Here is a 21,416-nt window from a genome sequence, read left to right as displayed (position 1 = left end):
AGGATAAATAATGAGACGCGAATATACTGAGGAGACAAGGAAGTAAGAAATTAGGAAAATTGGATGAAGGAAGTGACCTTCAAGAATGTGAAGTGTAAGACCGGTGGCTTGATACCCAGAAAGGGAGATGCCACTGTTGAGATAAACAACAAAAGTAAATAAGGAATTATTAAGAAGAAGTTCACGTTGAACACGACCAATATCTCCCAGAACATCCATGTTGTCATTACCAAATTAGGCAAGCAAAGCAAAAAAAACCGTTGTTATCCTTTGGAGGCCATATGGATTGACCTAATTTTGAATAAGGATGCTATTATGAAATTAAGTATAGACTATCGAAGTGAGAATGATTGAATAAGGTAATCTATCAAGTATATATGACTTGATTTATCCATGGAAGAGTGTAAGTATCTTTTAAAGGTGGAATTAAGGATAAAACCCCGATAACTTGAAATGAATCCTAGGGGAATGCATAAAGGTTGGCATTTCACCCTTAATAGGGATAGCATGAGTTTTGACAGTATGAATTGGAAAGGATTAAGGTAACAAGAACCTTTAAGGATCGGTGGAGAAATTTTTCAAAAGTATATAGACAATGATTCTGGTATTAGTAAATGGTATCTTGATATGCCCTGTGCCTAGGGTGTCCTTGATGAAGGATTTAAGGATAACCTTAGAGGTTTTACAAGGAAAGGTAATATTCAAAGTTCTCAAGAATAGAAATTTTGATGAAGGAAATATGACATAATTATAATAATGCCAGGTGGGGCATGTGTTGAACCATAAGAAAGTATAGATTGATCCAATGAGGGTCAAGATTGGTGAAAACAAGAATGACCCAAGATAAGAGACGTCCTAACTATGATCGAGAGTCAGTCATGGCAATGTTCACATCTAAAGACTAAGGCAATGACTTATGGAAAAATGGTGATTTTTTTTCTCACTAGGACTTAAGAAAAGCATTTTCACATAAGCAGTGATTGAAATGAGGTAGAAAATTTAGTTGGAGGTGGTTAAAATGAGATTGTTTGTAAGGAAATTTTACTATCAGGAAAGGGCAAAGAGATGGCCGACACTTTAAGTGTAAGAGGACAATTATAGGCGCTCATGCCAGAGGAATATAGTGATGATGGTTAAAGCTATGAAGGTTGTATTATGGTGTGAAAGATTGACATTCCTTCTGATGACTGTGCGGTACTCAACCGTAATAGTAGTTTGGTAAAGATTTAATTCATGTAATCGCCGTGAGCGGGCTTTCTATCTTAGAAGGTCCTATCTTGAGATAAGCCAGGAGCATGTTACGAAAGGACTAAATGAACCTTTGAGCTTCATGTCTCCCAATAAAGAAATATGGTTAATAATGGTATTAGCCTGCTATCGTTGCTTTGATTGAAACTCTTCTGCAATTTTATCTGCTTCATGTCATGTATGTACGTCAGGATCAGGAATGTTCTTCACGAATCATGGGCCATAGTAATGCAGGAATGATTCTGCGAGTAATGAGCCGATTACTTACAACCGTGAGAGTTGTATTGGAATGGATGTTGAGAGTGAGTACCACTAATCGGGTCGTGGTGGTGTATAAGTTATCATTGATAGGCTAATTAAGTCGATTATCTACCTATTGAATAATTATTCCTTCTTATCAAATAGAGGGTCGTATTACTATACGAGGAAGGTTGTGATGCAAGCATAGAATTCTAATAACGATGATGTCTAGAATGAAATCCCAGATTCGATTTTCGATGTCGAGGGAGTTTCAAAAGTGAGTGTTTATGAGCTCGAGCAAGAGCATGGATCCATGGAATGATGGACGGAATAGTAAATATTCTGGCACGTGAAATGCAATGCTATAATACTTGATGTTGATAAATATATACACATATGTTTTGTTCTCCTATGACAAACCTCTATAGTTCAGAGGTAGATTCCAAGCCAGATATTTGTGGCAGTATTTTTTCATATATAATTCTCTTCAATTCGTTCTTTTATCTCCTTTTCATTTTGTATAAGCTGAGAAGAACAACCCTTCTAGAAGGGGAGGTATTGCCGAATGACTATCTATCTGTGTGATAGAAGCCTAGTAGGATACCACATGTTGTTTAATTGCTTGTCAAGTACTAAAGGCTGGCCACCTTCTATACTAACTATGCAATAGAACAAGTGTTCATGATCATAGTGATCTCTCAATAAAATCTTTTACTTCTATACGATAGATCAAGCTTTCGAAGATGGAAGCAGCTAAAGGAAATAGTATCAGTGCGGTGGTATTCCGAATCTAACGCGTTCATGATACTAAGGTTGACGCGGTTATTAAAAGGTTATAGAATACTAACGAGCAAAAGTGTAACCAGTATAGTATTATGTACGGAAGATAGTAATGACTACGAACAAGAAAAAAAGGAGTATTGAGAAGCAAAAGCTATAGTGCTAGAAGCTATTATGAGAGTCTGTGTAATAGACTTGAAAGAATTTGGAATGATCATTTATCGCGGATTGAGTTTTCTTACGAAAATAGATCATATGTCATTATCGAGATGTCGCCTTATGAGATCCTTGAGGGAAGACAATGTCGATCTCCCTTATGTTAGGATGAAGATTGTAGAGCGCAAGATGCTCGGACCCGCAGTAGTCCAAAGGATCAAGGATATAATAGATCTAATCAGAGGACGGCTGGTAGTAGCCCAAAATGGACACACGAAGTATGTTGATTTGACACGAAATGACAAAGAGTAGGAAGTAGGGGACCTAGTGATGTTATAGGTATTCCCTTGGAAAGCATGAATGAGGTTCAAAAAGAAAGGAAAGCTAAGCCTACGAATTGTTGGACCCTTTGAGGTATTAAGACGTATTGGGAAGTTAGCATATGAGCTAGCCCTACCCCCGAACATGTAGCAAGTTCATAACGTGTTCCACGTATCAATGTTAAGGAAGTGTAATCCGGATGCCAGACAAATAGGGGCATATGAGCGCATAGACATGCAACCAGAAGTAACCTATATGGAGCAACCAGGAAGGGTTATAGATCAAAAAGGGACAAGTGCTTAGGAGAAGGGTTATCAAACTAGTCAGAGTTGGTGGTAGAACCACAATGTGGGAAAATTGACTTGAGAGTTAGAAAGTGCAATGCTAAGAAAGTATCCCTATTCATGTTTATCTGATTTCGGGACGGAATCCTTTTAAGGAGGGGAGACTGTAATAACCCCAATTTTCGGAATTTTTGAAACCCTGATGAATAGTAACTTTTGCTGATGATGCTGATTAAGGAAAATTATCAGACCACACTATATAGGAGTACTGTTATGGAAATTCTAAGATCGTATTAGTACTCCATAAAGTAAATAAGTGTATGTAAAGATCGTCAGAATCCAAATTCGAACACTTTGATTTTTCCCAAAAATCCACCAGATACCGAAAGAATTGGGTATAAGGTAACATGATTAAAAGGATTTAAATTCAAGAATTATAAGAGAGAATCATAAAAGGAATATAAATTATTAAGGATTTAGGGGAAACCAAGTAATAAGATCCCGTGTATGATCTCTCAAACGATAAACGACAACGAAAGTTAAGCGAACCGTAAAACAAATAAGCGACCAAGAGACAAGCTTGTACAAGAAGCTAAGGATTGTGACATCATCAAACCACAAGGAAGAGACATGTGGCAAATGGATGACATAGACATGGTGACATAAGCATGGAAAATGGAGGGATTGTTGGTTGATTACAAGCCACACGAATTTTACCATGGTTAAAAGGTAATTAAGCAAAACAAAAGGAAACAACCAAGCAAAACAAATCAAAAACACAAAACACAAATTAGAAGTTGACTTTTGCTTTCCAAGAACAAAAGCTCTCGGCCAAAACCAGAGCAGAACTTCAAACTACCATATCTCCTTCAATACTCACTCAAATAGTATGTTCTATAGCTCTTTGGAAAGGTATTGAGATGGCCTACAACTCTTGTGCACAAGTCCCGTCCAAATAAGCAAGGTAAGACCCTCGTTTTGACAGTTCTTTCAATCTGACTTTTAGAAACTTCAAAACCTAACTTTGTGTTCTTGATTTCTTTGGAAAGATCAAGCTTGTAGGAGGCTCCCTAAGACTTCCTAGCTACTCTAATCACTCCAAGGAAGGTATAACACCTCCAAACCCTAGCTTTACTTTGAGTATTATGATGGTTTTGATGGTTATAGTAAATGAGAAGCATGATGCTTGTGTGTTTAGAGTTTGGATTGGATTTGTAGTGATTTGGATGTTAAAATCTTGTTTATAGTTAATGAAACTTAAGTATAGCTAGTAGTTCATGTGTGGGGTTGTGTAAATTGGAAAATCTTGAGGTTTGGGGACTGATGTAGTAAGGTTTGGATGATGGTTGGTTGTATTGTTGGTTGTGAGTTGAATGGTGGTTGTTTGGAGTGGTTTAAAACTTGGTAATCGCGTAAACATAGTCGTCGTATTGCCCAATTTCATACAACTGTTTGTTCTTAGTGTTCGGGACAGAGAGCTAACTATTGAATCTGTTACTTTGCCATGTTTAGTTAGATTATGTCGTAAGCTTTGTTTTGATATGTGGTTCGCTTGAATCCGATGTACGGTTTAGGAGAAACGACCGTTTTAAGTAACGGCATTTCGCGAACGAACCATTACCCCTCGCCTTACTTTGAAACCTTGGTTAAGGCCCTTAAATAACTAATTGGAGTATGAAACAATTATGTAAAGTGGATTAGGTAGTTGGTAGAGTACTCGCGAAAGAATCGCCTTAAAATTCTTAATGGTTATTATTGAAAATGGTGGAGCCAAGGGTACTCGAACGACTTATGTGATTCGTTAAGCGTAGAAGTGACCATAAGCAAACGTTAGGGTTCAATTGGTTAAAGTCTAGTTTCTTAAGCGACCGTGGTTTAATTCTGACTTATGTTTTTGTTCATAGGTTATCAGACCCACTCTAAGCTTAAGTCTAACCGGGAACACTCAGACAAGTTTTCTACCGTTATACTGTTGTTGTGATGTATATATGTATATGCATTATCTTGTGATAAGTGCATGATTGTTATTAGCAAATCTTGTGATATATTGGAGCATGCTGATATGGTATATATGCATGTCTGTTTCGTAATCTTGATATCTAATTGTTGATTCAATTGCTTATAAGTTGCATAATACCTATGCTAGAGATAAGCAGTAGTTGCGTATACCCTTAGTATAGGGGACCCAAAGGTGAACATATTTTCTAAACCGGGAGACGATGTTCCCGAGTATATTATATATATATAAATAGTTTTCAAAACTATTATTTGAATAAGGTTTATTCGATAACTTTATTTCACTTAATGAATATTATTTTGAATATTCATTCGAGGACTTATGACTCCGCTTATTTTATTTAATGAATATTGTTTTGAATATTCATTCGAGGACTTATGACTCCACTTATTTTATTAAATAATATTCTTTATTTTATTAAAGAATAATGTTTCGATAATCAAACTTATTTTCGATTATTCAAATAAAGATCGTACTTTCGTATAAGTATATCTTTGGTTATTTATTATTCATTTCAAGTATGAGTTTTAAAACTTCTACTTCAATTATTTTTATAAAGATTATTCTTTATGGGAATATTATTTAAATAATAATATTAAGATATTTTCTAATATATTGGGACTGATTTATTTTATTAAATCAGCATTACTCCAAACATTCTTAAAAATGTTTTCGAGTCTTCAAAATAATTTTTAAAGGTTAGGGCGGATTCCAAAACTCATTTTTTTTATATTTAAGATCTTCCTTTCGAAGGGGATTTAAATAATCGCTCAAAACCTGAGGGATCCGGCTCCGTGATGTATTTTTATATTCGCAACAAGGTTGCTGTTTTGATAAAAGAGTTTTTTGATTACTTACCCAACACTCAGGAAGTAAAATTCTTGGAATAAGTTAATCCTTTAACAGACGTTGCCAGGGAAATATCGGTCAGTTTTTCTTTCCAACTAGATGCGACTTCTTGGTGGAGTCGTATCAACAAGTTCCTACTTGGGGAAAGGGAAGACGAGCTTTATGTTTCAGAGTCATGGATTTCATCTAAACTAGGAGTAGCATAAGTGGTCGAGTGGCGCCGGCCCAGCCTTATTTATTGGCCCAAATGGTCCGGAAGTTCCTCTAAGACGGTCCATTCCTTAGGAGTCCGGTGTTCGGTTGTCAAGTAAATCCGACAGGTTCTCCTCTACATGTAGAAAATGGTGGGGTTGCACTACTGCGACTGATCATCGTAAGTGGTCTTCCTGGCGCGGCAAACTCCCGTAATGAGTTCATCATCCAATTGGATATTTCTGCAACACTACCCAGAGCACTTCGATAGAAAGGCTACGGCTGGGCGATTGTTGAGTGTTGGCAGGGTCGAGTTTTCAAAATGATGTTTTCATCAAATGAAGTATCTCGTAACTTCATTTCATTTTGGTGATATTTCAAAGATTGATTCTATACAAGTTTTGTTGTGTAGCTTCATCTATGGGATGAACTATTTATACCTTGAACGGTGGTAGTTCAAGTAGTATTCGGAAAAGATATAAGTATATTGGAGTATCTTGTAACTTCATCTTTTCAACTTATATCTAGTTAATGATTATCTTATGAATGACAAAGGTTTTCAGAAAAACGTTGAGACAAGGTTAGATATATGAGATCACCTCGCAACGATATTTTTATACAGTTATAAACTGGAACTCTGTGTATATTATACATGTCAGAGGATTTCAAAGATTGTGAAAAGTATATATGTATATATATACTGAATATTTTGTGACTTGGTCGCGTTAAGATATCAACTTGGTTCAATTCTTCTTGACCAAGACTTTCATGAGTGCTATGAGAATGCTCATATATTGTTATTCATTATACATATTATTTCGGTGGGTTGTTGCTCACCCTTGCTTTCTTCTTTCATCACACAACAACAGATAGACAAGATGAACAGGATCAAGCTCCTAATTCGTGAGCGGTTAGGAAACGTTCCGCAGTTTCCTGTAGGCGTTGATGTTGTTGTAGCTGAGGTAGGAACTACCAGTAGGCTAGGCTTTCAACTTTTGTTGTACCGAACTTATGTATCTATATGAATTGTAATAATGGCAAAGAAATGTAAATTTATTCAGAAACCCTCTTGAGTGTGTAATGGCTTATAATGTGGAATAAAATGACTTGTGTTATTTTTGGTATTCATCTCTGAGACTATAACTTGTGGCGTGTGTGTGTATATTTTGGGGTCACAGTACGTAGTAGTTGATTGTTTATTAAGATTGGGTGTTATTAAGGGAAATGGAACTCGTGACAACCCGGATCCCCGACCCCGGATTTGGGGGTGTTACAACCTCGATTTGATCGAAGAGTTATAATACCGTGTTTGGTTTGTTTCTCCACTTCATGTTTATATTCTTTGAACTTTTCAAAGGTTTCAGACTTGTGTTTCATCAAATATACATATCTGAATCTAGATCTATCATCTATGAAAGTAAAGAAGTACAAAAATCCACCCATGGCTTGCGTAGACATTGGTCCACATACATCTGTGTGTACCAATCCTAGCAAATCTGCAGCCCTCTCTCCATGTCCACTAAATGGAGATTTGATCATTTTACCTAATAGACAAGACTCGCATGTAGGATATGATTCAAAATCAAAGGGGTCAAGTAACCCTTCCTTATGCAATGTCCGCAGTCTATTTTCACTAATATGACCTAGCCTCTAGTGCCATAAATAGGTCAGATTTTCATTATCTCGTTTTCTTTTGTGAGTTTGTTCAATCTGAAGTAAATCATGCTCTACGTCACATACATACAGACCATTATTTAAAATACCACGTCCATAAAGAACATTATCTCTAAGGATAGAACATTCATTATTCTTAATAATAAATAAAAAACCATCCAAATCCAACATAGGAATATAAACAATATTCCTCACAATAGAGGGAACGTAATAACAATTATTCAAAATAATAGTCTTGCCCGTAGGCATATGTAAACTAAATGATCCTACAGATATGGCCGCAACCCTTGCTCTATTGCCCATACGTAGAATCACCTCATCTTTTTCAAGAGTCCTACTTCCCTTTAGTCCTTGCAACGAATTGCAAATATGAGAACCACAGGCGGTATCTAATACCCAAGTAGAAATTTGACCTAGTGACATATTAACTTCGATCATGAACATGTCTGAATCAAAAGCGGTAGTCTCACTACCCTTCTTCTTCAATTCTGCAAGGTAAACCTTGCAGTTCCTCTTCCAGTGCCCCAACTTGTTACAGTGAAAACAAACAGCTAAATTAGGACCAGTCAACTTGTGAGCATCTAGTATGCTCCGGAGTGATAGTGCAGAAAACATGACGAATATAGTAAATCTGTAAATGATAAACACATTACAACACTTAGCAAATATTCAATTTCATTTCAAAACACTATATGAATCGGGTCTTTATTCATAAGTGTCTCCCACTAGTTTATCTAATTTATTCAACCCCCTAAGTGAAAATTAAGCATTCATAATGCTAGTGGGAATATGGATCCTACATTCCATCACACAACCTCGGTTGTAGCACGAAACGTCATGTGATGTTCAATAGGCAGACAACTCTTGTCAATTACATCTTATGTTATTCCCTAATATACCTTTAGCCTCTTGAATAATTGAGTCATGGTTGTGGCACGACAAACTCAATATTCTAAGTCAAGTCTAACCCAACATTTCGTACAATTGAATCAGTCTCCAACGGCCCACGGCTGTGGCACGTAACGACTTTTAGATTCTAATTCAATGTACACATCTCTATGTAATAGACAAGTATTTCTTATTTCGAAATCAAAGCCCTCGGCTGTGGCACGAAACGACAATGATTTAAAAATAAGAACCACTTTCTATCATATAGGAAGGCTAACACAAGCCCGTTGTGTCATTGGTCAATTACTACTTGATATTATTTAATTTTAGAGGGATTATATTATGTTACAATGATAATCATATTATAAAGAGATTCTTGCTTTTAAATTAAATATTTCAAATCAATAATCGATAATCAGATGATTCCGAGATCGGGTGGAGCATTGTCAAAAGGCGTCACTTAATAACCTTTTCTTACAGATAGAAATCTGTTGTTGACAGAATCATCCTTTCTCTCAATATTGAAAATTCATATTCAATTACGTGTTTCATAAACACAAGAATCCCATGATCGTATTCATAATATTTATATTAAGGCAAGAAACGATTCATATTCTAGATTTTCTAGAGCACGCCTTATATTGATTTAAGTTCACCTAAATCTATCATCGCATGGTAAACATAGGCATATATCTCATATATAAAAATAAATAAACAAGTAAGCATGAAAGCAATTATCATGTCACACATTGATATGATGATGTACTAATTTATTATAACATTTAAAAGCAATTAAAACAATTAAAACATGCTTTAAAACACTATCGGGAATATAAATAGTTCAAAACTATTATATAAAAAATATTCGATAACTCCATTAGATCCGTCTCGGAAAAACGAATCCAACGATATATTGTACGCCCAAAACGGAGTTACGAAACTCCCAGAAATCAAATTAAAATAAAACAGATGGGCTGTAACGCATTACAGGAACGCGTTACAAGCCCTGTAACGCATTCCGGTAATGTGTTACAACCCTTTTAAGCCATTAAAAGGTGTAACTCATTCCGTGAATGCACCACAGGGTGTAACGCATTCCTGGAATGCGCGACACCCTCTTTCCCGCGTCTTGCAGCAGCCGACTGTCAGCTTTTCCTTTTTTTTATTAGTCAGCCGCCGTCGCCCCTCCTTGAACGACGTGCAACCATCCTTTCAACATAAACAACACAGCAGATGCACATATATATACTAACAAATTATATATATATATGTTTATTTAATTACGAATTTAATTAAAACAACTTCAAAAATTCATAATAAATAATTCATACATCATAAAATTATGAAAAAAATACCCAGATGATCTACAACACTTGTAGAACCCAGATCTACAGTCAAAATAATTCTGAGAAACGATTTCTAATCAGTCATAATTAATCCATGATATAACTTGTAAAAATCATAATTGATTCATACAAGCACATAAAATTCTGAAATTTTTACCACATATATATGCATACAACCTTGCTCTGATACCATTGTAGGATTTTATCTATCACGAAAGCATGGTAAAATAATTTTACATATATAAAATCCATATAATATGCATACAGATCGTAAATAAAATTGAGGGATCGATTTCTAACCTTTAAAAACGATCCAAGAACAATGAGGGGAGATCCTTAGCAGCTGCTCCTCAACTGTGAAGCACTCCACCGGTATCCACCAAGAAAATGATGTAATGAAGGAGGAGGAGGTGGAGAGAATTAGGGTTTTGTAAATCTTTTGGGTTGAGGCAAAAATAGGGTTTATAATGGTATATTTATAGGCAAAATTTTGAGCAGAAAATTTCCTATAAAATATTATTATTATTAACCCTTTATTATTTTCACTAATAATTAAAACACCTTTTAATTATTAATTCTTTTTCTAAATACTTTAGAAATAATTCTCTTACTTGATTTAATTTCCAAAAATTAAATTCTTAATTAATAATATTAAGAACTTTTTCTTAATTAATTTATAATCAATTAAATCTCATTTAATCAATTATTAAATTTGCCAATTAATTATTTATTTCATAAATAAATAATTATCAGCCATTATTAATTAATTCCTCCACCATTAAATCATTCTCTTTTATGGTGTGACCCTGTAGGTTCAATATTAAGCTGGTAGTAGAAATAAATAATAATAAATGATTAATTAATTAATCATATTTATTCTACATCGTGAGGGATACTTCTCAGCATATCGCGACTATCCGGATAATACGAATTCACTGCTTAGAATACCAAGAACCTATTCAGTGATTAGTTACCGTACAATCAATTCCTTCTACCCTGCAATGTCACGATTAAATATAAGACATGGAACTTGTGTCAAGCCTATCTTATTTAATCACTTACTTTCCCATTCACTGTGCTTAGTTCTATGTAAATTAGAAACTCCTTTCTAATTTCATTCACTCTGGCCAGAGATTCCTGAACTAGCATAAGTGGATCAGCATTGAACATTCTCTTCCTTCACTGGAAGGGGTAGATCCTTTATTGATCATACACTATCTTCGTGTACAAATTCCTATACCCAGTAGAGCCCTTGTAATTGTCCCTGGAGACTAAGAACTAAACCGAAGCATAGTTCAGTGTACACAAGATGACTATGATGACCTCAAGTCTAAGGATACTTGTACAACTATCACTATGTGAACAAGTGCTGACACGTGACTGAACTCCATCAGTTGTTCAGCTGTGTGAGTCATGTTCAGTGAACTTATTCTATAATAAGCACCTACATACTAGCTATAGTGTCACCACACAAATGTCTATGAGAACAGACATCCTTCATAATGAAGCAAGCATAGTATGTACCGATCTTTGCGGATTACTAATTACCAATTAGTAATCCTACGACCAGGAACTATTTAAGTTTAGAGTTATCATCTTTTAGGTCTCATTATTATGATCTCATCACAATCCATAAAAAGCTTTACTCTAAACTGTGGTGCATCTTATTTAAACACTTAAAATAGATAGAGCCCGCAATAAAAACAAAACAAGTCTTTTATTAATATCAATGAAATTAAAACAGATTACATAAAAGTTATTCCTAAATCCTCATACATGATTGGACTTAGGACATATCTCTTTCACTTACTACACCAAGGAGTGAGGGTGGAGTACTTCTGAAAGGCTTAGCTTATAGCATGGACATGATTGAAACTACTATCCAAATTACAGCTAAAGGCCGTCTTGAGGGTCAGATTGATCCAGCTATATTTGGGACTATCCTAGACATCATCATGACTATTCTAGACCTCATCACCTCTTTGATGGAGCAGGTTAGGTCATTCATGCCCGCATTCCTTGATCCAGAGTAGTGTGCAGAGTCAAAGTGATCAGACAAGGATATTCATTCAGCACCACTTTTGGTGGATTAGCCTAAATATGAACGATTACTCTAGATTGACTAGTTGATTATCTCTTGCAATACTTTTGTAATAGATCATATAAGATGATGTAATTCTCTTTCAAGTGTTTAGTTGTTGTACTCTCAAACCAATGGTTATGTATATAATTGTTCCTTTCAGTTCATATCAGATCTTTTTCGATAAGATCGCAAGTTTATTCGTAATGTTATATGCATTGTTAACACTTAAGAGTGTCATGAAATATATATAAATTGGGGAATTCATATTTTCCGACCATGTAAGGATTGTACGAGAGAAAGACTTAAGCAAGGTTTCTCAAAAAATTTCCAAGCATTATGCACCTACAGGAAATAAGATTATAGCATACCCTGAGTTTGATAATCAGGGAGGTCACAATCAAGATATAAGGAACCCACAACATTATGAAGTGGAAAGCAAGGTTTAAAATATATAGTTTAACCCCGATAATGGGGAGAAAGATAAAAACCTTTCATAATGAGGTAATAAAACTCGAGCAATCAAGGGAGAACCAAAATGGTACTCCCATGAGGTAAATTATGGACATGCCTATACAGAACTTAGACTGTTATCCCCAACCACCACCTTGAGGAAACAATGTGGTGGAAAATTCCTTCAGCACCTTTAAGTCGCTTAAGCTCTCAGAGTTCCACGGAACAGCTGACCCATCCAAGGCAAAAACCAGGCTAAAAAAATAGAGAAATCATTTTAGATTCTAGATGATTGATGAAGCATAAAAGACAATTTTTTCACTTACCTTCCAAAAAGGGAGAGGCCAGCCACTAGTGGGTGCCCAAGAAAGATATAGAGAAGGATGTTTTAATAAACTAGTTAAGGTCTAGTCAATTATTTCAGGGAAAGTACTTCCCAAGGTATAAGAGAGAAATGTGAGAACAACTTACAAGAACTGAAGAAAAGATTGGTGACGGCCCCTGTGTTGGCGTTGCCGGATGGAAAAGAAAATTTTATGATTTATAGTGACACCTCGCACAAGGGATTAGGGTGTGTGCTTATGCAGCATGACAAGGTAATCACGTACGCGTCCAGACAATTAAAGGAATATGAAATTCGATATCCTATCCGTGATCTTAAACTCGCGGCAATAGATTTTTTCTTAAGAATTGGAGGCACTACTTGTATAGCGATAAGTGTGAGAATTACACCGACCATAAGAGTCTCAAGAACATTTTCACACAGAAGGAGCTTACCATGCGCCAAAGAAGATGGTTAGAGATAATCAAGGATTATGATTGTGAGATTCTTTATCATCCAGGAAAGGCAAGTGTGGTGGCTGATGCCCTTAGTAGGAATGAGAGGCTCAAAATGATAATGACTTCGGAAGAGCTGATAAGAGATTTTGAGAAGATAGAGAAGTATATCATCATCAGGGTGATGGTAACTAATCATGAGATAAAATCGAGGTTTGAAAGCATAAACGATACATATAATTAATCCCCTTTAAGTTGAGAGTATTTGATAAAACTTCGAGATAGATTGATGGATTAAAAACGAAATACGGATTGACTGAGGAGACATGAAAATAAGAAATTAGAAAATTGGATGAAGGAAGTGACCTTCAAGAATATGAAGTGTATGTAACACCTGTGACTTGATACCCAAAAGGGAGATGTCGGGTATAAAAGATATCCCAACATTGAGATGACTATTGAGATAAATAACAGAGGTAAATGAGTAATTAGAACTAAAAAGTTCAAGTTGAACACGACCAATATCTTCCAGAACATCCCTGCTATCATTACCAAATCAAGCAAGAAAAACGGATAACCGTTATTACCTCTTGGAGGCCAAATGGATTGACCTCGATTTGAATAAGGATGCTATTGTGAAACTAGGTATAGACTATCAAGGTAAGAATGATTGAATAAGATACCCTTATCAGGGATATATGACTTAATTTATCCATGGAAAGATGCAAGTACTTTTTAAAGGTGGAATTGAGGATAGAACCTCGATAACTTGAGATGAACCCTAGAGGAATGCATAAAGGTTGGCATTTCATGCTTAATAGGGATAGTATGAGTTTTGACAATATGGATTGGAAAGATTAAGGTAAGTACAACCTTTAAAGATCAGTGGAGAAAGTTACTAGAACTATATAGACAATGGTTCTAGTATTAGTAAATGGTATCTTGATATGCCTTGTACCTAGGGAGTACAGGAGGAATGATTTAAGGATAACCTTGGAGAGGTTACAAGAAGAGAGGTAATATTTAAGTTTTCCAAATACAAATTTTGATAAAGGAAATATGACGTAATTATAATAATGCCAGGTGGGGCACATATTGAACCATAAGAAAGTATAGATCGACCCAATGAAGGTCGATATTGGTGAAAATAAAAAGGACCCAAGATAAGAGACGTCCAAATTATGATCGAGAGTCAGCCATGATGATGTTCACATTTAAAGACTAAGGCAATAACTTATGAAAAAATGGTGATATTTTTTTACTCACCAGAACTTAATAAGAGAATTTCATATAAGTTGTGATAGGAAATGAGGTAGAAAATTTAGTTGAAGATGGTTCAAAGGACATTGATTTCAAGGAACTATTACTATCAGGAATGGCCAATGAGGTGGCCGACACTTTAAGAATAAGAGAACAATTATAGGCGCTCCTGCCAAAGGAATACAGTAATGCTGGTTATAACCATGAAGGTTATATTATGGTGTGGAATAATTAAATTCCTTTCTAATGATTGTGTAATACTCAACCAAAATAGTAGATTGGTGGAGGTTTAATTCATGTTAATCACTGTGAGCGGGCTACCCATCTTAGAAGGTCCTACCTTGAGATAAACCAGGATCATGTTCCAAAAAGGACTAAATGAACCCTTGAGTTCCCAGTCTACTATTGAGCACATATGATCGATAATGGTATTAACCTGCTATCATTACTTTGATTGAAACTCTTCAGCAATTTTATATGCTTTATACCATATAGACGTCAAGTTCGGAAAATATTTTACATGGATCACAAATGGTGATTATGTACCTCCTTAGAAGATTTCGATAAGGCAGGAATGGACTCCGTATGATTAGCTATTAAGGTTGCAAGGAAAATAAATGACTACAGTAGGTTAGCAGTGGACCATAGTAATGCAGCAATGATTCTGCGAATAATGAAACGATAACAAATGTGAGAGTTGTATTGTAATGGATGTTGAGATTGAGTACCAGTAATCGGGTCATGGTGATCTGGTGGAACAACAAATCCACCAGAAAATTTTTTAAGTTCTTTGTGTTCATTACATTTGTGTTTGAATATATATCTGTCTGCATTAGCTCCAAGCAATTCACACACATTTGATCACTCAAACACTTAGCCTTACAAACTGCTCAAAACTTGAAAAAGTTTTGAGATTTACATTCAACCCCCCTTCTGTAAATCTCATTGTTAGTCCACTGGGAATAACAATTGGTATCAGAGCAAGCTCTTAACATATAAAGAGTTTAAAGATCTATTCTGCTAACATCATGAGTGCACAGAAGAACTCTCCTGTTACCATCATGAATAGGAAGGATATTGGTGTAAAGATTCCAGTCCTGGAAAAGGATAATTATCATCACTGGAAAGTGAAGATGCATTTACATCTTCTTTCTCAAGATGAAAGCTACATCAACTGTATTGAAAATGGTCCTCACATCCCTCACAAGGTAGCCACAGCTGCTACTGCAACAGTTGCTGTTGGACAGTCTATTCCCAAGCCAAGAGCAGAATGGACTATTGAAGACATGGAAGAAATCCGCAAGGATAAGAGAGCCATGAACATTTTGTTTAATGGCTTAGATCAAGATATGTTTGACAATGTCATCAATTGCCAAACTGTAAAGGAAGTTTGGGACACTGTACAAATCATTTGTGAAGGTACTGAGCAGGTCAGAGAGAACAAAATGCAGCTTCTTATTCAACAGTATGAATATTTTCACTTTGAAGAAGGTGAATCATTAAATGATACCTTCAACAGGTTTCAGAAACTGTTGAATGGATTGAAGCTGTATAGTAGAGTGTACCAAGTCAAGGATTCTAACTTAAAGTTTCTTAGGTCTCTGCCAAAGGAATGGAAGCCCATGACTGTCTCTTTGAGAAACTCTCAAGATTATAAGAACTTCACACTTGAAAGATTATATGGAATTTTGAACACTTATGAACTTGAAATGGAGCAGGATGAGCTGTTGGAAAAGGGAAAGAGAAAAGGAGGAACAGTTGCTCTTGTAGCTGACTGTGAGAAGATGGAAGCCGGGAATGAGGAGAAGACAATGCCAAGTCTCAAAGTTGGCACAAGCAAATCAGAATCAAGCAAGGGTAAAGAGCAAGTTGCTGAGGATGAAGACAATTCCAGTCAGGATGAATCTGATGATATTGAAGAACATTTGGCCTTTCTGTCCAGGAGGTTTGCAAAGATGAAGTTCAGGAAAAACACAAAGTTCACTAAGCCAAACAAAAACATGGTGGACAAATCAAAGTTCAAATGTTACAACTGTGGCATTAGTGGACACTTTGGAAGTGAGTGTAGAAAGCCAAATTCTGAGAAAAAGAAATTTGAGCAAGTTGATTACAAAAAGAAATATTTTGATTTGCTCAAACAAAAGGAAAGAGCATTTCTCACTCAAGATGATTGGGCAGCAGATGGGGCAAACGAAGATGATGATGTGGAATATGTCAACCTAGCCCTGATGGCTAATTCTGATGAAAATAAAACTAGTTCATCAAGCAACCAGGTAATTACTACTGATCTCTCTCAGCTCTCTAAACATGAATGCAATGAAGCCATAAATGATATGACCAATGAATTATATCATTTGCGTGTTTCCCTTAAATCTCTAGCAAAAGAAAACACTAGGATCAAGGAGAATAATGTGTTTTTAAGTGATAGGAATGTTGTGTTAGAGGATCAGGTAATTGAGCTTGAAAAGATAAAACTTAAATGCCTGACTGTTGAGAGTGAACTAGCAGAAGCTGTTAAGAAAGTGGAAATTCTTTCTAAACAGTTAGAAAGTGAGCAAGAGGTAATCAAGGCCTGGAAAACATCTAGGGATGTCAGTGTTCAGATTGCAAAGGTCCAGGGAATTGAATCATTCTGTGAGGATGCCTGGAAGAAAAACAAAAAGAAGTTAGAATTAATTGATGGATTGTCAACGGATGTGGAATCAACGGATGATGAAAGTTATCCGTTGAAGGAAGAAAAGGAGCATCCGTTGAAGGCTCATCAATTAAAACAGGCAAGTTCTTTTAAAAATAAAAATCTAAATAAAAAGAATGATTCAACTCTCAAGAACTTTGTCAAAGAAGGAGCTAGCACATCCAGAGATGTTAGTAAGGTGAATATAGGACATATGACTTAAGTACAAACTAGAAGGGCTACTCAAGATGAATGTCTGTATAGTAGCTTTCTATCACAGGAGGAACCTAAGCGAGTGAAAGAAGCTCTTTCGGATCCAGATTGGATTTTAGCAATGCAAGAGGAGCTAAACCAATTTGAGAGGAACAAAGTATGGAAGCTGGTACCCAAGCCAAAGAACAAGAGTTCTATTGACACAAAATGGGTATTCAGAAACAAGATGGATGAAAATGGCATTGTCATAAGGAATAAAGCCAGATTGGTTGCTAAAGGCTACTCTCAACAAGAGGGAATAGATTTTGATGAAACATTTGCTCCAGTTGCCAGACTTGAAGCCATCAGAATCTTTCTAGCCTATGCAGCTAATGCCAATTTCAAAGTCTATCAGATGGATGTCAAGAGTGCATTTCTAAATGGGGAATTGGAGGAAAAAGTTTATGTAAGCCAACCTCCAGGTTTTGAAGATCCAAATTTTCCAGACCATGTGTATTATTTGTTAAAAGCACTCTATGGACTAAAGCAAGCACCTAGAGCCTGGTATGAGACTTTATCAAAGTTCCTTCTAGATAATCACTTCACAAGAGGTACTGTTGACAAAACTCTCTTCTTTAGAAATGTTAATGGCTCTAAGATACTTGTACAAATTTATGTAGATGATATTATATTTGGATCTACAGATGATAAACTTTGTAAAAAGTTTGCTAAATTAATGCAAAGTAAATATGAAATGAGCATGATGGGAGAGCTAACTTACTTTCTTGGTTTACAAGTTAAACAAGTTAGTGGTGGAATTTTCATTAGTCAAACTAAATATATTTATGATCTTTTAAAGAAGTTTGACTTAATGGATTGTTCACCTGCAAAAACTCCCATGGCCACTGCCACCAAGCTTGAATTAAACAAGGCTGAAAAGTCTGTGAGTATTACAAGTTATAGAGGCATGGTTGGCTCACTTTTATATTTAACTGCCAGTAGACCTGATATTATGTTTTCTACATATCTCTGTGCTAGATATCAAGCTGACCCTAAAGAATCTCACTTAGTGGCTATTAAAAGAATTTTCAGATATCTCAAGAGGACTCCAAATCTAGGAATTTGGTACCCTAGAGAGTCTGGTTTTGATCTAATTGGCTACTCAGATGCAGATTATGCAGGTTGCAAAATAGACAGGAAAAGCACAACAGGCACCTGTCAATTTCTAGGGAACAAGCTTGTATCATGGTTTAGCAAGAAGCAAAATTATGTTTCCACATCAACAGCTGAAGCTGAGTACATTGCTGCTGGTAGTTGCTGTGCACAAATACTATGGATGAGGAACCAATTATTTGACTATGGTATGACTGTTGACAAAATTTCAATATTTTGTGACAACACGAGTGCCATTGCCATTACTGAAAATCCAGTGCAGCACTCAAGAACCAAGCACATTGATATCAAGTACCACTTCATTAGGGAACATGTGATGAAAGGTACAGTGGAACTTCATTTTGTTCCAAGTGAAAAACAGATTGCAGACATATTTACCAAGCCACTTGATGAATCAACATTCACAAGATTAGTAAGTGAGTTAGGTATGCTCAACTATTCATAATCTATGTCATCTATATAATCTGTCTTGTAGCCTGAAATGAATTTGCTGCAAGAACAAAGTTGGCTTTAATCAAGACTTATCCTATCAACGGATATTCCCTATCCGTTGAAAGCCAAAATTATTCTATCAACGGATATTCATTATCCGTTGAAAGACAAATACATTTCTGGTAATTTTATCCTTCAACGGATAAAATAGTGTTGTTCATCAACGGATAACTATTTACCTTATCCGTTGATGTGTCGCGTCAGTTACTATAAGTGAGTCACAGCCGTTGATTCTTTTAATCAACCGTTGATACAGATATACAGTGTTGTATGTATTTGTATTTACGGTAGTTTTCAGAATTTCTACAGTTTTATTTATTCTTGAACGGCTGTAACTTACTTAAAAGTATCATTTAATTACTTTATTTTTGTTTTAATTCAAGAAAGTATAAAAGTCCAATTGAACTCTTATTTTCACTTTACGCTGTCTTGCAATTATCATTCTCTTTCTCTCTAAATTCTTAAGTTTTTCTCTGCAACCTCTACTCACAACAATGGCACCAGTAGTCGAAATTATGTCTCAAACAGGATTTGTTTATGAAAAGAATAATTTTATAGCCTTGGTTGAAACGAATGAAGCCCATTCTGATTATCACAAGATGATGGACTTCATCAAGAACTGCAAACTAAGCTATGCAATGCTGGAAGCCCCAACCATCTACTGTGAGGTGATTGAGGAGATTTGGACAACTGCAGAGTTCAACTCCAGAGATCTGACTATTGCCTTCTCTCTCAAAGGTAAGGACTATTGCATTAATTGTGATGATATACAATCTTGCTTTAAGTTGCCTGAGAATAATGCCATGACACCACATACTGATAAAGATGTCTCTGCAATGCTAGATTCCATAGGCTATGCTTTTGATTCTACTAGTTTAGGTAGTATTAAAAGGAAAGGCCTTAGGAAAGAATGGAGTTTTCTTGGAGATGCCTTTATTAATGTTTTCTCTGGGAAGATTAGCAATTTTGATGCTATCACTTCATCTCTTGTTAATATGCTCTATATGCTAGTTTCTGATAGGTACTTTAATTTTAGCAACTGTGTTATGCTAGAATTAGGTTCCAGATTAGGCAACAAAGCTAGTAGACCACATAACATCTACTTTGCTAGATTCTTTATGTTATTGGCTAACCATGTTGCTGAAGGTTCGGTTATATCCAATGAGAATAATAAACTCAAATGATGGGCACAAGAGAAAAGGGTCCTTGCAGACCTTTTGAGAATGAACCTCAACAGCCAGGTGCCATTGGTATACTTGCCAATCATGAATGCACCACAGGTAAGTGAGGTAAATGTTTCTATAACTCCTACTATTTCCAACCCCAATGTTTCTTTGCCTTCTAGTGTGGCTATGGAACATGTGTCTTTGTCCAAACAGGCTCCTACCAAAGCCACCAAATTTAAAGTTTCCAAAGTCAAGTCAAAGAAACCTACCTCTGTTGTTTCTCAAAAGACAACAGTTGTAACAACTACCATAAACCCTGAAGGGAGTGAACAGGGTGTGAGTGGTGAGGGGAGGGGTGAACATCAAAAAGCCCCCCAGGATAAGGTGGGAGAGGTGAGTGGTACCCAAACCAGCCAAGCCACAGTCTCTCAAAAGACTGTGGTGGTTCAAAAGGAGTCCAGCACATCCCTAGTTGCATCCTCCCAAAAGGATGTAACTATTGAAAATAGTCCTCAACCAGGGACACAGAACAAAAGAGGGAGGGACACTGAAGCTACACATTCACCAATTAAAGCCTTTTCAAGGAAGAAGAAGGCCAAAACCCTAGTTTCCACACAAGGGACACACACAGCACAAATACATCCACCAGTATCTGTGCCTTCTCAAATTCAGCTTGATGTGATTCCAGCAAATGTGGAATCACAGCCCCATTCTCTTAATATAGAAACACACCATTCATCAAGCTCTCCAACACCCTCTCTGGATGTGGACATGATATTCACATCAATTCCTGATTCTCCCTCATTAAAACTCAGGGAGGAGCCCCACTCAAAACCTGATGATCATCATCCTTTTGATGATTTGTTGGATCATCAGCCAATTCTTTCGGATGTAGTTGAAGATTCTGTGTTACCTCACCTAAAATCAATCTACACAGATTCAACAATTATGTCACTTTCTATCTCCACATCATTTCCTTCTTCAACGGATATCTCTCATCCGTTGACAAGTGGTTGTTCTTCAACGGATAAGCTTAACAGCAGTTATCCGTTGATACCATCAGTTTCTACTTCAACGGATACTCCCTATCCGTTGATGGCCTCTACACACTTAACAGAAACAATTCCAACTGTAGAGGACATGGAAACTGTACA

Source organism: Apium graveolens, chromosome 4, assembly GCF_009905375.1.
Source record: "Apium graveolens cultivar Ventura chromosome 4, ASM990537v1, whole genome shotgun sequence".
NCBI classification, from domain to species: Eukaryota; Viridiplantae; Streptophyta; class Magnoliopsida; order Apiales; family Apiaceae; genus Apium; species Apium graveolens.
Note: the sequence above shows the minus strand (reverse complement) of the source record.